The 14,427-nt window shown below is 53.7% G+C and overlaps 1 protein-coding gene across 1 annotated transcript in view; it reads left to right on the plus strand.

Moving 5' to 3' along the window:
• Positions 1-2,150: 2,150 nt before the first annotated feature.
• Positions 2,151-14,427, plus strand: part of LOC116945653 (DENN domain-containing protein 2A-like) — a 29,025-nt gene continuing 16,748 nt past the window's right edge. The window contains exon 1 of the mRNA XM_032960178.2: positions 2,151-2,749. The gene's annotated coding sequence lies outside the window, so the exon portion shown is untranslated. The remainder of the gene's footprint in view (positions 2,750-14,427) is intronic.

The raw sequence follows: 14,427 nt of genomic DNA on the forward strand, positions 1-14,427 counted from the left end.
GAGAGGGGGAACCACGGAGTGAGAGGTGGAACCACGGAGTGGGAGGTGGAACCACGGAGTGAGAGGGGGAACCACGGAGTGGGAGGTGGAACCACGGAGTGAGAGGGGGAACCACGGAGTGAGAGGGGGAACCACGGAGTGGGAGGGGGAACCACGGAGTGAGAGGGGGAACCACGGAGTGAGAGGGGGAGGAACCACGGAGTGGGAGGGGGAACCACGGAGTGGGAGGGGGAACCACGGAGTGAGAGGGGGAGGAACCACGGAGTGAGAGGGGGAACCACGGAGTGAGAGGTGGAACCACGGAGTGGGAGGTGGAACCACGGAGTGAGAGGGGGAACCACGGAGTGGGAGGTGGAACCACGGAGTGAGAGGGGGAACCACGGAGTGAGAGGTGGAGGAACCACGGAGTGAGAGGTGGAACCACGGAGTGGGAGGTGGAACCACGGAGTGAGAGGTGGAGGAACCACGGAGTGAGAGGAGGAGGAACCACGGAGAGAGAGGAGGGGGAACCACGGAGTGAGAGGGGGAACCACGGACAAGCAGGAAGGCAGCAGCAGCAGCAGCCATGATGTGAACCGGAGTCAAATCGGCCAACTCCGTAGCTCTGCGATCCTCGATGTTGGTGACGCACCCGCACCGACCAGTCGCTGCGAGGGCGGTGCTAGTGCCGTGGTGGGCGTGGCTATGTGAGCACGAGGCGGGGCTGCCAGATCAAGGGAGGAGCTTCCAGCACAACCGCGAGTCGATGGGTTTGGTTGCTGGTTCGTGTTTTTCACTGTGCAAGGACAGATGATATTATTATATTACTGTATGTTATTATATTACTGTATATTATTATATTACTGTATATTATTATATTGCTGTATGTTATTATATTGCTGTATGTTATTATATTACTGTATATTATTATATTACTGTATATTATTATATTACTGTATATTATTATATTACTGTATGTTATTATATTACTGTATATTATTATATTACTGTATATTATTATATTGCTGTATGTTATTATATTGCTGTATGTTATTATATTACTGTATATTATTATATTACTGTATATTATTATATTACTGTATATTATTATATTACTGTATGTTATTATATTACTGTATATTATTATATTACTGTATATTATTATATTGCTGTATGTTATTATATTGCTGTATGTTATTATATTACTGTATATTATTATATTACTGTATATTATTATATTACTGTATATTATTATATTACTGTATGTTATTATATTACTGTATATTATTATATTGCTGTATGTTATTATATTGCTGTATGTTATTATATTGCTGTATATTATTATATTACTGTATATTATTATATTACTGTATATTATTATATTACTGTATGTTATTATATTACTGTATATTATTATATTACTGTATATTATTATATTACTGTATATTATTATATTACTGTATATTATTATATTACTGTATATTATTATATTGCTGTATATTATTATATTACTGTATATTATTATATTACTGTATATTATTATATATTATTATATTACTGTATATTATTATATTACTGTATGTTATTATATTACTGTATATTATTATATTACTGTATATTATATTACTGTATGTTATTATATTACTGTATATTATTATATTACTGTATATTATTATATTACTGTATATTATTATATTACTGTATATTATTATATTACTGTATATTATTATAGCTTTATTTTGGTGATTTCTAAAACATGGTTAAGCCACGTTTCTTGCGGAAGTGCGGAGTTGGCCGGATAACTTGAATCTAAATTGTCCTATGGTTGTTATTGTTTGACTTGAATCACACTGGGATTTTTTCACACAGCGTTGTAATACGGTGGGTTTTGTTCTGGAAGATTTGCTGGTTTATCCAGGATGTTTCTGTTCATATTTTGTTTTTTTGCGGTTGCACCCGACTCAAGAGCCGCATGACTCACAAGGTTATACCTAATACATGAAACTTGATTACTGTATATTATTATTTTATTACTACTGCTGCCGGGGGCACCGGCTGTGGGGAGGAGCGGGGGAGGGGTAAGGGGGTGGGAGGAGCGGGGGGGGGTGGGAGGAGCGGGAGGGGTAAGGGGGTGGGAGGAGCGGGGGCGGATAAGGGGGGGGGGCGTCTTAATTGAGGGGTTGTGACGTCACGTCCGAAAAGGAGGAAGCGTCTCGCGCGAGGGAAGTTCCTCGCGACTCGTGGAGCGAGCGAGAGGAGGGAGCGCTCCTACAGCAGCAACAGCAGCAATAGAAGAACGGTGGAATTAGCAGCTACAGCAGCAGCAGCTCCTCCAGCAGCTACAGCAGCAATAGAAGAACGGTGGAATTAGCAGCTACAGCAGCAATAGAAGAACGGTGGAATCAGCAGATACATCGTCGCCAGCAGCAGCATCAGGAGCAGCAACATCATCATCAGCAGCGGTAGAAGTAAGAGCAGCAGCGGCCACGGCAATCATCATCAGCTACATCATCAACAGCATAATTAGCAACACCATCATCAGCAGCGGCAGCATCATCAACACCATCATTCGCTGTCTCGGCAACATCCGCAAACAACTTTACGAGTAGAAGAGGGATCAGCAGCAGCAGTAGCAGCGACGGCAGAATCATCAACAGAAGTTGGTCGACTTATCATTAACATCATCGACAGCATCATCACCATCATCGCCACCACGCAAGAGGGAGGACGTGGCGATCCACGGTTCGAGTCGCACGGCTGCGCGCTGATGGTTCGTACCGCATCGAGCACCCAGCAGCAGCAGCTGCAGCTCATTCCCTGCTCACTTTTGGTTTTGCTTGAGACCACTCGCGCGTGACGTCGTCAGTAAATAGTTCAGGATCTCGATGCTTCAGGAGTTGGTGTCGCTGTTCCTCCTCCACCTCCTCCGTTGAAGGAGCGCAGGCCACCACAGTGGGTTCACTGCGCGCTCCGTCGTGCACGAGCACGGCTCGTGACTAATGTACCTCTGTGGGTGTTTGTGTATCTCGCTGGGTCTGTATGCGTCTCTGTCTATCTCAATGAGTGAGCCTCTATCATCTCTATGGGTCTCTACGCCTTTACGATATGGTCCAAAGTTTGGTTAGGACGATCACAATCGCCCTGCCGTGGCCTTTGGCTCTCTACTTTTCAATTTACGGACGAGATGTGCGCATCGGCCTGCTGCTGACGATGATGTTTTCTGGTGCGGTTGACGGTGCCACCGGTGGCTAGGATATGTTAACTACCTCGCCCGGTATACACGAGGTCGGGGGTTCGATCCCTCCGGTTTTTCCCTCCACCTTTAGAATGAACACCCACGCGTTCAGAGTATTCGGCTGCTGCTGTACATCTCACGCGATAGCTGTCGCGGCGGTTTGACGGGCAGCAACACACCGGCCTTGCTATACAGGCGGCCAGCAACAAACGGCACTGTCAGGGTTGTAAGCAGTACAGAGTGTAACCTTCGTGAGTTGAGTGAGGCTATGACTGCTCTAAGAGTTGGGGAACAGAGACGATGGTGGTGGTGATGGGGGAAGGAATTCCAGAGTGGCGCGGTGCGAGTGAAGAAGCAGAAAGAGAAGAGAGTTAACCTGTGGTGTGGTGCGTGGGTAAGTGGGTGAGTGGAGCGAGTGAGTGAGTGGGTGAGTGGCTGAGCAAATAAGTGGGTGGGTGAGTGGGTGAGTGGAGCGAGTGAGTGAGTGGGTGAGTGACTGAGCAAATAAGTGGGTGGGTGAGTGGGTGAGTGGCTGAGCAAATGAGTGGGTGAATGAGTGGGTGAGTGGAGCGAGTGAGTGAGTGGGTGAGTGGCTGAGCAAATGAGTGGATGAGTGAGTGGCTGAGTGGAGCGAGTGAGTGAGTGGGTGAGTAGCTGAGTAAATGAGTGGGTGAGTGAGTGGCTGAGTGGAGCGAGTGAGTGAGTGGCTGAGCAAATGAGTGGGTGAGTGAGTGGCTGATTGGAGCGAGTGAGTGGGTGAGTGGCTGAGCAAATGAGTGGGTGAGTGAGTGGCTGATTGGAGCGAGTGAGTGGGTGAGTGGCTGAGCAAATGAGTGGGTGAATGAGTGGCTGATTGGAGTGAGTGAGTGGGTGAGTGGCTGAGCAAATGAGTGGGTGAGTGGCTGATTGGAGCGAGTGAGTGAGTGGGTGAGTGGCTGAGCAAATGAGTGGGCGAGTGAGTGGGTGAGTGGAGCGAGTGAGTGAGTGGGTGAGTGGCTGAGCAAATGAGTGGGCGAGTGAGTGGGTGAGTGTGTGTGCGCGAGAGAGGGGAGCGGTTGCGTAACGTTTAGCGCACTGCTCTACGAACCCGGCGACCCGAGTTCGATTCCCGCTCACGGCCACCATCTGATCCTGGACGTCCCCTCGGTCGACTCGGCATTAAACGAGTACGTGATGCGATGTGTAGACATCAGCACTCTGGATACAAAGGCGGCTGAGCGTGGTGCTGATGGCCACGCCCCTCCCTCGTGCTCTGCGCTTACCTTGATAGGTGCTTGCCGACAGAACTCTGCCCAAGGCTCGTGGTGTGTGTGTGAGTTGTGGCATGGGTATGCTGTGCTGTTTCGGCCTTCACTTGGGAGACAAAGGCGGCCGGGCGTGGTGTCAGACACCGACCCCCTCGTGTGCCGTGCTGCTGCTACTCGCTAACAGTCTGTTAAGGCTACACAGGGGACCTTTGCCTTTGTGTGTGCGTGTCGCACGAGATGGTCCATCTTAAGGGATTTCCTGGTCTAACATTTTAGTCTCATATTTTGCGTTTTTTTTTAAGAACAATGTGGTTTTACTTGAATCGCAGTTACGCGCCATTCTCGTTGTTATCGTGTCACGTGTTGTAGCCCAGAAAAGCTGTGCCGAGTCTCAAGATTATCTTTGTTTATGAGGGTCCTGCCAAGTTTTCGCATTGGAGGTGGGGGGCCGGTGGGGGTGGTTTGGGGGGGGCGGGGTGGTGGGGGAGATATGGCAGCTGCTACTTTGTAATCCCACTTTGAGTTGTTTCGCCGGAACATTTTTCAGCATTGGGGGATGTTTTGACCAATTCCAGTTGCGTTGCATTGGGGGTCTTGTTGTTGTTAACTATCGTAAGGGAACTGGGGAGCCCGGAGGAAACCCACGCAGAACAGGGGGCTAGGGATCAGAGAAACTCCACGCAGACAGACGCCCGAGTCGGGAATCGAACCCAGACACGTCTTGCTCTGAGGTGCAAGTTGTTACCACTACACCACCCTGCCTGCGATATGAACCCCAGAAACCACTACAAACACCTAAATAGCTCTTCTATAGCTACACACAAGGCCTGTCGCCCTCAGCGCATGTCCTACACAAGTGACTGCGATCATGATATTGACAACAATTATCAATACCTTCGTTTTGATTTTAATTCGAATAATGGTCATGATATTTATCAATTATTCGCTGCTGCTACTGCTCTGTAGACAATGGTGCACAGGCAACAATAAACAAAGCACTCGACACTTTCCGTGTCTATAACACCACTGTGGGTGTGACCCTATAAGAAAAAGTATAATAGACGACGTTTCGGGCAATGGCCCTTCATCGCACATTTATCTCGTATGAAGAAGAGCCATTGCCCGAATCGTCTGAGTTTTGTGATGTTAATAACACGAGGATGATGATGATGATAATCACCGTGAGGATGATGACGATGACCTCTGACGCCGCCCGCGCCCCCCACTCCCCGCCTCCACCCCCTCGCCCCTCGCCCCGCGTGTTTTTCCAATTTGAGTCTTGGCTGCCGTGGCTCTCCGCGCCGCGGCCGGTTGGTCACACACGCCGTGCCGGAGTTTCCAGCCCACAGTGGGGGGTGCAGCAGTGGAAATAGTGCTGCACCGCACGCACAGCCACCACCACCGCACACCGCCACTGCACACACCACACCACTGCACACACCACACCACTGCACACACCACACCACCATCAACATTGCACACACACCACCGCCACCGCACACACACACACACTCCACAAACTACCCAGTCACTGCACACCCTACACCCTACACACGCGCACAAACACACACACGGCTGGGTGAATGTCTCCCCACGTTACGTGCGTCTTCACGATAACAATGCATCACTTCTATAAAGCACCCTTCAGAAAAACTCGCAGAGCGCTGAGCAATTAGGCAAACGGCCGTGGGAGACACGCGGGCCGTGATGGGGGGGGCCGTGACGGACGGAGCGTGCTGGTTTTTGCCGAGGAGCAGCCGGGGAGAGCTGGGGGAGGAGGCGAGTGTACGGGAGTTGTTGTTGGCGACGCGTCTGGCTTAGCGCAGCCACCTTAGTGGGCGGGCGGGTGATGGGGGGGTTCGTGAGTGGCAGGGGTGACCACCTTTTCCACCACAGACCAAAGCCGGGCATGATTCTCAGGCAGCACTGTGCTGTAGTAAACTGTTGTCAGGTTCTTCTCGGCACAGACCAACTCCTGCCACGCAGACGCCGACTCCTGAGCTGCCCGTAGTCAAACCCAGGCTGATGGCGACCCTGGTGGCCATGGGCTGTGATGTCACGACCATCCTTTCAAGGATCGCTTGACGGTCAATTTTAAGTTTTTGATTCTCGCCAAACGAAACTTGCTAGGCCGTCATTTTGGTGCTTTGTGAACCTTCCTTAGCGTCAGGTTAAATGACGACAAAGTTAAGAAGCAGACAAATAAAGGAATATCTCTGTGGTGTTATGCATTGTATGATCACGTGCTGAGCTAGGGAGCCATATCTAACAGGGAGGGTCCTATAACATCTGGCCGTTCACCAGCATTGGTTCAAGCTAGTCGGACGCTGCTGATGAGACACTTTATGTTGAAGCCGGTCAGTGATGCTAAAAATATGCACTCCCAGAAGGCCGTATGTGTGGCTGAAGGGATGTGTACCTCCGATTAGCACGGTTGGCTACGTATGGCGCGAAAGACGTTCAACATACATACGTGTAAAAATAAAACCTTGTTTTTTACGTGGAGGGACAGATATGATGTCCGAAAGAGGCAGTTATTGTCTGCTTATTTATATTATTCCTTTAAGGACATGGGCAGTCATCCCACGGCAGGACCCTCGTTGCCACGGGGAGTTTCACGACTCCCCGTGGCAACACCCCCAGCCCCGCGTGCTCTGGATCCGCTTCCTCCCCACGTGGAATCCGTGGCCTGGTTTCCTCGCATTGTGTCCTGGCCGGGATCGCCCGTGACCTCGCCACCTCCGCCACCGCCACCACCGGGAGGTCAAGATGCTGGCGATCGCGACCGAGGCAAAGGCGCAGCCCCGCAATCGTTCGCCCGAGCCGCCGCCACCACCGCTGTCGGACGGGGGCCTCCGCAACTCCCTTCCCTGTCGGTAGCCGCGGACCGATCGCTAGCGGACACCTCAATTCCCTCGGACACGACGCCCCGATCGCGCGAAGATCCCCTCTCCGTTGTAGCGACCTCTCCGAGGGCCGCTCCGAGGGGCCGTCTCCCGTGGCCTCGCGGCCGCCGCTCCGCCGAGGCCCTCGGGCCGCTCTTCGTCCACGCTGGCCAGGACGGCTTGGAGAGTCGAGAGCAGGCCCCACTTTAGCCCACCCACCACGCGCACAGCCTGCCGACCCACTTGGCTGTGGTGGACCCTGTTGCGCCACTGGGCGAAGAGAAGCGGGGGGGGGGGGAAGCAGGGGGAGGGGGCAGGGGAATCGAGGCATTTGAGAAACTCCCCCCCCCCCCTCCCGTTGTTTCGTCTGCCACGCCAGGAGATAGGAATTGACCCCTGGACCCGCGCACCGCTGTGGCGGCGTTCAACAGCTGCCGACGGTTAGCGGCGGCTCTCCGTCGGTGAGCTGGTGCGGGCCATCGGCCGTGGATTCAACCGAATTCCATCGGTGACGGCGAACCCATCCCCTCCGCCCCCGCGGTGGACTTTTATGGCTTTTGGCACGGACGCTGCCGTTTCCGTTGAGAGAAGTCTGGATTTATTTTTTCAAACGAGATCCCGTGACTCGGCTCTCTCCCTCCCCTCCCTATCATTCATCCCATGGAGTAGAGGTTTTCGGTCTCAAATCTTCACCGCAAGTTGACTGCGCGCTTCCTGTTTTGCCACGTTCGCTGCATCGTTAATTAGCGACGCTGTAAACAAGCACCTGTGTCTAGCAGGGAAGCGCTTGCTTCAATTGCACCAATACTGCTGATAAGATGTCCTCCCAGAAGGCCATGCAACCGATAAGTTTCGTAAAATGTACTTGAAATCTGGTTCTTAAAACGTAATTCTCACCAGGCCCCATGGAGTAAACAAGTCTAGTCTCCCGCTGTTACCATCCACTCTGTCTCTCTAGTGGCCTCTCTCTATATGCCATGAAGAAGGGACATTGCCTGAAACGTCTCCTATCACAGTATATATCACTCTTCTTAAGGCCTCGCACGCGGTGTTGTTGTTGACGGACGTCCTGAGTGATGTGTTGTTCTTGTTGTCGTTGACTGCTCATGCACCACCGCTGCCAGGCCACCCGTGGTGGGGTCGTGGGGGGTTGTGGGGGGGTGGTGTCCCGTGACCTGACCCGTGACCTGGCCCGTGACCTGGCCCGTGACCTGGCCCGTGACCTGGCCCGTGACCTGTACGCGTGGTACGGCCGCGCTCACGGTGGTGACCTCACCGCAGCTTCCCCGTGCGGCCTCCCGATCCCCGCGTTGGACTCTGAGCTTCCTGCCCCCCCCCCCCCCCACGTTCCCGTAAAGTCAAGCGCAGTTTTTGTCTATTTATTTGATCGATGTTCCGCTCGTTTAAACGCTTTGCCTGGATAGATGCTTGAGGTGGAACATCTCGATCGCAAGGCCGTCCAGAGTACCACGCCACACGTGCCGTAGAATCATCGCCATCATCACCATCCATTAGTGAATTTCCTCCATCGTCATCAGCAGCCGGTCACCAGTGTCCATCGATCGTCTTTCCATCACCTGCCAATAATCATCAGATTCACCATCAACCAATCGTCATCATCATCACCATCAGTCATTCACCGTCACCATTGTTGCTTCATCGGCTTCGATGTGAATTGCGTGTGGCGAGATTATTATTTTAGCCTCCTGGGTAACGGTGACAACACAAGGGCACAGGAGGTGTGGACGGTGCTGTAGTTTTAAATGGGTTTGGGGTTGAAGATTCATAAGAGACCCATAGACTCACACGGAGACCCATAGACTCACACGGAGACCCATAGACTCACACGGAGACCCATAGACTCACACGGAGACCCATAGACTCACACGAAGACCCATAGACTCACACGGAGACCCACCGACTCACACGGTGACCCATAGACCTACACGGAGACCCATAGACTCACACGGAGACCCATAGACTCACACGGAGACCATAGACTCACACGGAGACCCATAGACTCACACGGAGACCATAGACTCACACGGAGACCCATAGACTCACATGGAGACCCATAGACCCACAAGGAGACCCATAGACTCACACGGAGACCCATAAACTCACACGGAGACCCATAGACTCACACGGAGACCCATAGACTCACACGGCGACCCATAGACTCACACGGCGACCCATAGACTCACACGGCGACCCATAGACTCACACGGAGACCCATAGACTCACACGGTGACCCATAGACTCACACGTAGACCCATAGACCCACACGGCGACCCATAGACTCACACCGAGACCCATAGACTCACACAGATAGCCATAGACTCACACAGAGAGCCATAGACTCACACGGAGACCCATAGACTCACACGGAGACCATAGACTCACACGGAGACCCATAGACTCACACGGAGACCCATAGACCCACACGGAGACCCATAGACTCACACGGAGACCCATAAACTCACACGGAGACCCATAGACTCACACGGAGACCCATAGACTCACACGGCGACCCATAGACTCACACGGCGACCCATAGACTCACACGGAGACCCATAGACTCACACGGTGACCCATAGACTCACACGTAGACCCATAGACCCACACGGCGACCCATAGACTCACACGGTGACCCATAGACCTACACGGAGACCCATAGACTCACACGGAGACCCATAGACTCACACGGAGACCCATAGACTCACACGGAGACCCATAGACTCACACGGAGACCCATAGACTCACACGGAGACCCATAGACTCACACGGAGACCCATAGACCCACACGGAGACCCATAAACTCACACGGAGACCCATAAACTCACACGGAGACCCATAGACTCACACGGAGACCCATAGACTCACACGGCGACCCATAGACTCACACCGAGACCCATAGACCCACACGTAGACCCATAGACTCACACGGACACGGAGACCCATAGACTCACACGGAGACCCATAAACTCACAAGGAGACCCATAGACTCACACGGAGACCCATAGACTCACACGGAGACCCACAGACTCACACGGAGACCCATAGTCTCACACGGAGACCCATCGACTGTGCAGCGTCTTGAGGTGCGATTGCGATAAGACACCACTGTATGAATCCCCACTTTGTGATGTCGTGGGGCTGTGGGGCTGTGTAAGGGTGCTGTGGTAATTTGTGCAATCGATGAGGGGAAGTGATGAGGGAGGGGACAGCTCTCCCTACTGCCCTCTCACTCCACCACCCACTCTCCTCACCGCTCTCTCCCCACAGCCCTCTCTCTCCACCACCCACTCTCCTCACCGCTCTCTCCCTACTGCCCTCCTCTCCAATACCCACTCTCCTCACCGCTCTCTCCCCACAGCCCTCTCTCTCCACCACCCACTCTCCTCACCGCTCTCTCCCCACAGCCCTCTCTCTCCACCACCCACTCTCCTCACCGCTCTCTCCCTACTGCCCTCTCTCTCCACCACCCACTCTCCTCACCGCTCTCTCCCCACAGCCCTCTCTGTCCACCACCCACTCTCCTCACCGCTCTCTCCCCACAGCCCTCTCTCTCCACCACCCACTCTCCTCACCGCTCTCTCCCCACAGCCCTCTCTCTCCACCACCCACTCTCCTCACCGCTCTCTCCCTACTGCCCTCCTCTCCACCACCCACTCTCCTCACCGCTCTCTCCCCACAGCCCTCTCTCTCCACCACCCACTCTCCTCACCGCTCTCTCCCCACAGCCCTCTCTCTCCTTCCCCTGGGTGTGGGAGCTCCCCGCCGTGCTCACGGGGCAACGAGCCTCCCGGTGGAGGTGGTGGAGGTGGTGGTAGTGGTTGTGGTGGCAGCATTGTTACCAGTGGCGGAAGTGCCGGTGGTGGTGGCGGCAGCAGTTGTGGTGGTAGTGGGGAGCGGTGGCGCAGTGCTTAATGTGCTTCCCTATGAACCCAGTGACCCAACAAACCCATTGAGCCGATTACAGACTTCAACATCTGTGACGAATATCTGAACTGGTTCAGCCAAAAACGAGCACCTGGTGTGGTGTGAACATCGCCACTGGAGAGACGAACGCTGCCGGGCGTGGTGCTGGCACCTACGAAGGCCGTGCCGGCCTTCGTAGGCGCTCGCTAACGGCTCCTACCCCAACAGTCTGTGAAGGCTACACGGGGGATCTTTGTCTTTGGAGGTGGAACCGACGATGCCGTTCCACCATCGCTCTCTCGTGCTGCTGGCCGTCTCCATTTGGGGTGCGGGGTCCGGTGCAGGGTCCGGGGCGGGGTCCAGGAGGGGTCCGGTGCGGCGGGGTTGGTTGTAGTCACCACGATGCTCACCGTCGGATTGCGCTGGACGCCGACGTCCCTCGCGTGCGATGAGCAGGAGGGGCGATCCTGGAGGGAGCAGCACCGGCGAGTGTCCGAGTCGGATCCAATCCACTTGGTGGCTCTCCGCCAAGCCGCTCTCGGTGTTGTCAGAAGGAGAGAGCGGAAGAGCAAGGGGAGAGAAGAGAGCGTGACGCCGATAACCCGCATTGAGACAGAGCGGCACCCTCCTTGGCGCTGTCCCTGCACCGTGAGATTGACAGCGCTGGTCCCAACGATTTGATTTGTTTGACGGAGGAGGGTGCATGCGGAGCGACGGGCGGTGATGTCACGGTGATGTCACGGTGATGTCGCGGTGCCACGTGAGAGGAATCTGGGCGGAATGCAGAATTTCGCGTTTAAACAAAAACACTGAGTTTGGAATTTATTGGCAGCCGCCTCTACCGCGACCACCGCCGTGCCTTTCGCTCATTTGGACACAAGCGAGCGAAAGGTGCCGCTCACACTTTTAACCGGCGGTCCCACGGCAGGCCCTGAACTCGCTGGCCTCACAGTCGGCCGGGACGGTTGGTCAAGCCGGTGGTGACAGCACCCCGCTCTCTCCGCCGCCCATCTGAGTTCCTGTTTCAGAATAATAATAAAAAAGATGCTGTGAAGTATTTTCACTCGCACACTCACACACACTCGCACACACTTGCACACTCGCACACTCACAACAACAACCGCCATTCGCCACTAAGTGGCGGTGACGTCACCACGACGCTTGTGCCAGGCCATGTGCACCTTGAGGCCACGTGAGGTGTCGAACGCCCGCTGGCAGGAGGTCACGGGGCAGATCCAGGTGCCACGGGTCGACTGACTGAGATGACTGGCTGATGCACCACCTGTGCCCCCTACTGTGCCAACCTGCTGTGCTTTAGCCACCCGGCGCTCTGCTCGTTGTTGTGAGCGTCGCTCCTCCGCCCTCTGTTGTTGTTGGAGGGCGACTGCCTCCAACTGCCCAGTAGCATCCTTCACGAGCCTCCTCCACAGAGGCCGATCTTGACACCGCTGGTACCAGTCATCAGCAAGTCCACTCAGCTCCACGTCCTCCTGTACCACATCACTCCATCTCTTCTCTAGCCCGTGCCGCGCCCGTTTAGCCCCTCGATCCGGCCGAACAAAAGCTGTTTCGGCATGCGGTGGCTGGGCATGCGGGCTACATGACCCAGCCAACGCAGCCGCCGATGGGACCTTGCCCAGATCTTTCAAAGATGTGTGAGCTTCTCACACAATCCAGCCTGGTTAAACCCAGGATGGATCGTAGGCAGGCTAGCCTAAATGTTTCTAACCGGCGAAGATGTTTCATTAAGGGGGTCCACGTCTTGCAAGCGTAGAGAAGGGAGGGAATGACCGTGGCCGAGAAGACCTGAAGCTTAGTGCGGAGCGACAGACCAGGTAGCTTCCACACAGCGTTACGCACTCGCTCACTCGAACACACACACGCTCACACACACACTCGCACGCCGCCCCGAGGTCGACTCGGCCTGCTGAGGTGTGCCGCGGTGGTCAGGTGAGTGGCACTGGTCAGGTGAGTGGCACTGCCAACTGCTGCAGTGTCGCAAACGTAAACAACTTCCCCGCGTTTGCGGTTGGGTGACAGCTCCTGTGTATGTGTGTGTGCGTGTAAATGTGTGTGTTTGTGCGTGTGAGTGTCAGTGCATGTGTGGGTATGTGTGTCAGTGCGTGAGTGTGTGAGTGTATGCGTGCGTGTCAGTGTGTGTATGTTTGTGTGCGTGTGAGTGTATATGTGTGTGTGTGCGTGTGAGTGTATCAGTGTGCCGGGAAAGGTCCTGGCAAGGATTATTCAACATCGCCTTACCAGGCACGCTGAGGAGAGGCTTGTGGAGCCCCAATGCGGTTTCAGGAAAGGGCGGTCCTGCACAGATGCCATATTTTCTGTCCGTCTGCTACAGCAGAGGTGTAGAGAATTCGAGCAAGACCTACATCTCTGCTTTATTGACCTGGTCAAGGCCTATGATACCATCAATAGGCCTGGGCTCTGGGTTGTTCTTCGTGCTTTTGGAGTACCTGACCCTCTGCTTACGATCAATAAGGACCTTCCTGATAGTGAGCGGGCCCGGGTAAAACTACGTGGCTGGGAGTCCGAGCCTTTCCCTGTACACCTTGGGGTGCGACAGGGATGTCCTCTGGCTCCCACATTATTTAACATCTATTTTGACCACGTAGTTCGTGAAGCCTTCAATAGCTGTACCGGGGGAATCTCCACATGGTACAGATATAATGGGAGGCTGATCGATGCCCGTGTGCGGTCAAGGGATGGCTCCCTATTGCTCAACCACGTTATGTATGCCGATGATTTGGTAATAGCTGCTCATTCAGAGGAGGAGTTGGAGACGCAGCTGCTGAAACTGGAGCGTGCCACTAAGAGATGGGGCCTTACCATCAGCCCCACCAAAACTAAGCACCTGCCTGGGTATTTTTGTACCATCGGACACTCCACCCCCACAACTCCCAATCGGTGATTGGGCAGTTGTGGAGAGAGTGGAGAGTTTTCCATACCTGGGCAGTGTGCTTATGACCGGCTCCAGTTTAACAGCAGAGGTCTCCGAATCAGTCGAGCGGCAATATCTTTTCGTTTGCGTAACGCTGTGTGGAAGCTACCTGGTCTGTCGCTCCGCACTAAGCTTCAGGTCTTCTCAGCCACGGTCATTCCCTTCTCTACGCTTGCGAAACGTGGACCCCCCTAATGGAACATCTTC

This window comes from Petromyzon marinus, chromosome 24 (assembly GCF_048934315.1).
Source record: "Petromyzon marinus isolate PM22_M1 ecotype Great Lakes invasive population chromosome 24, UKy_Petmar_22M1.pri1.0, whole genome shotgun sequence".
Lineage (NCBI taxonomy): Eukaryota > Metazoa > Chordata > Hyperoartia > Petromyzontiformes > Petromyzontidae > Petromyzon > Petromyzon marinus.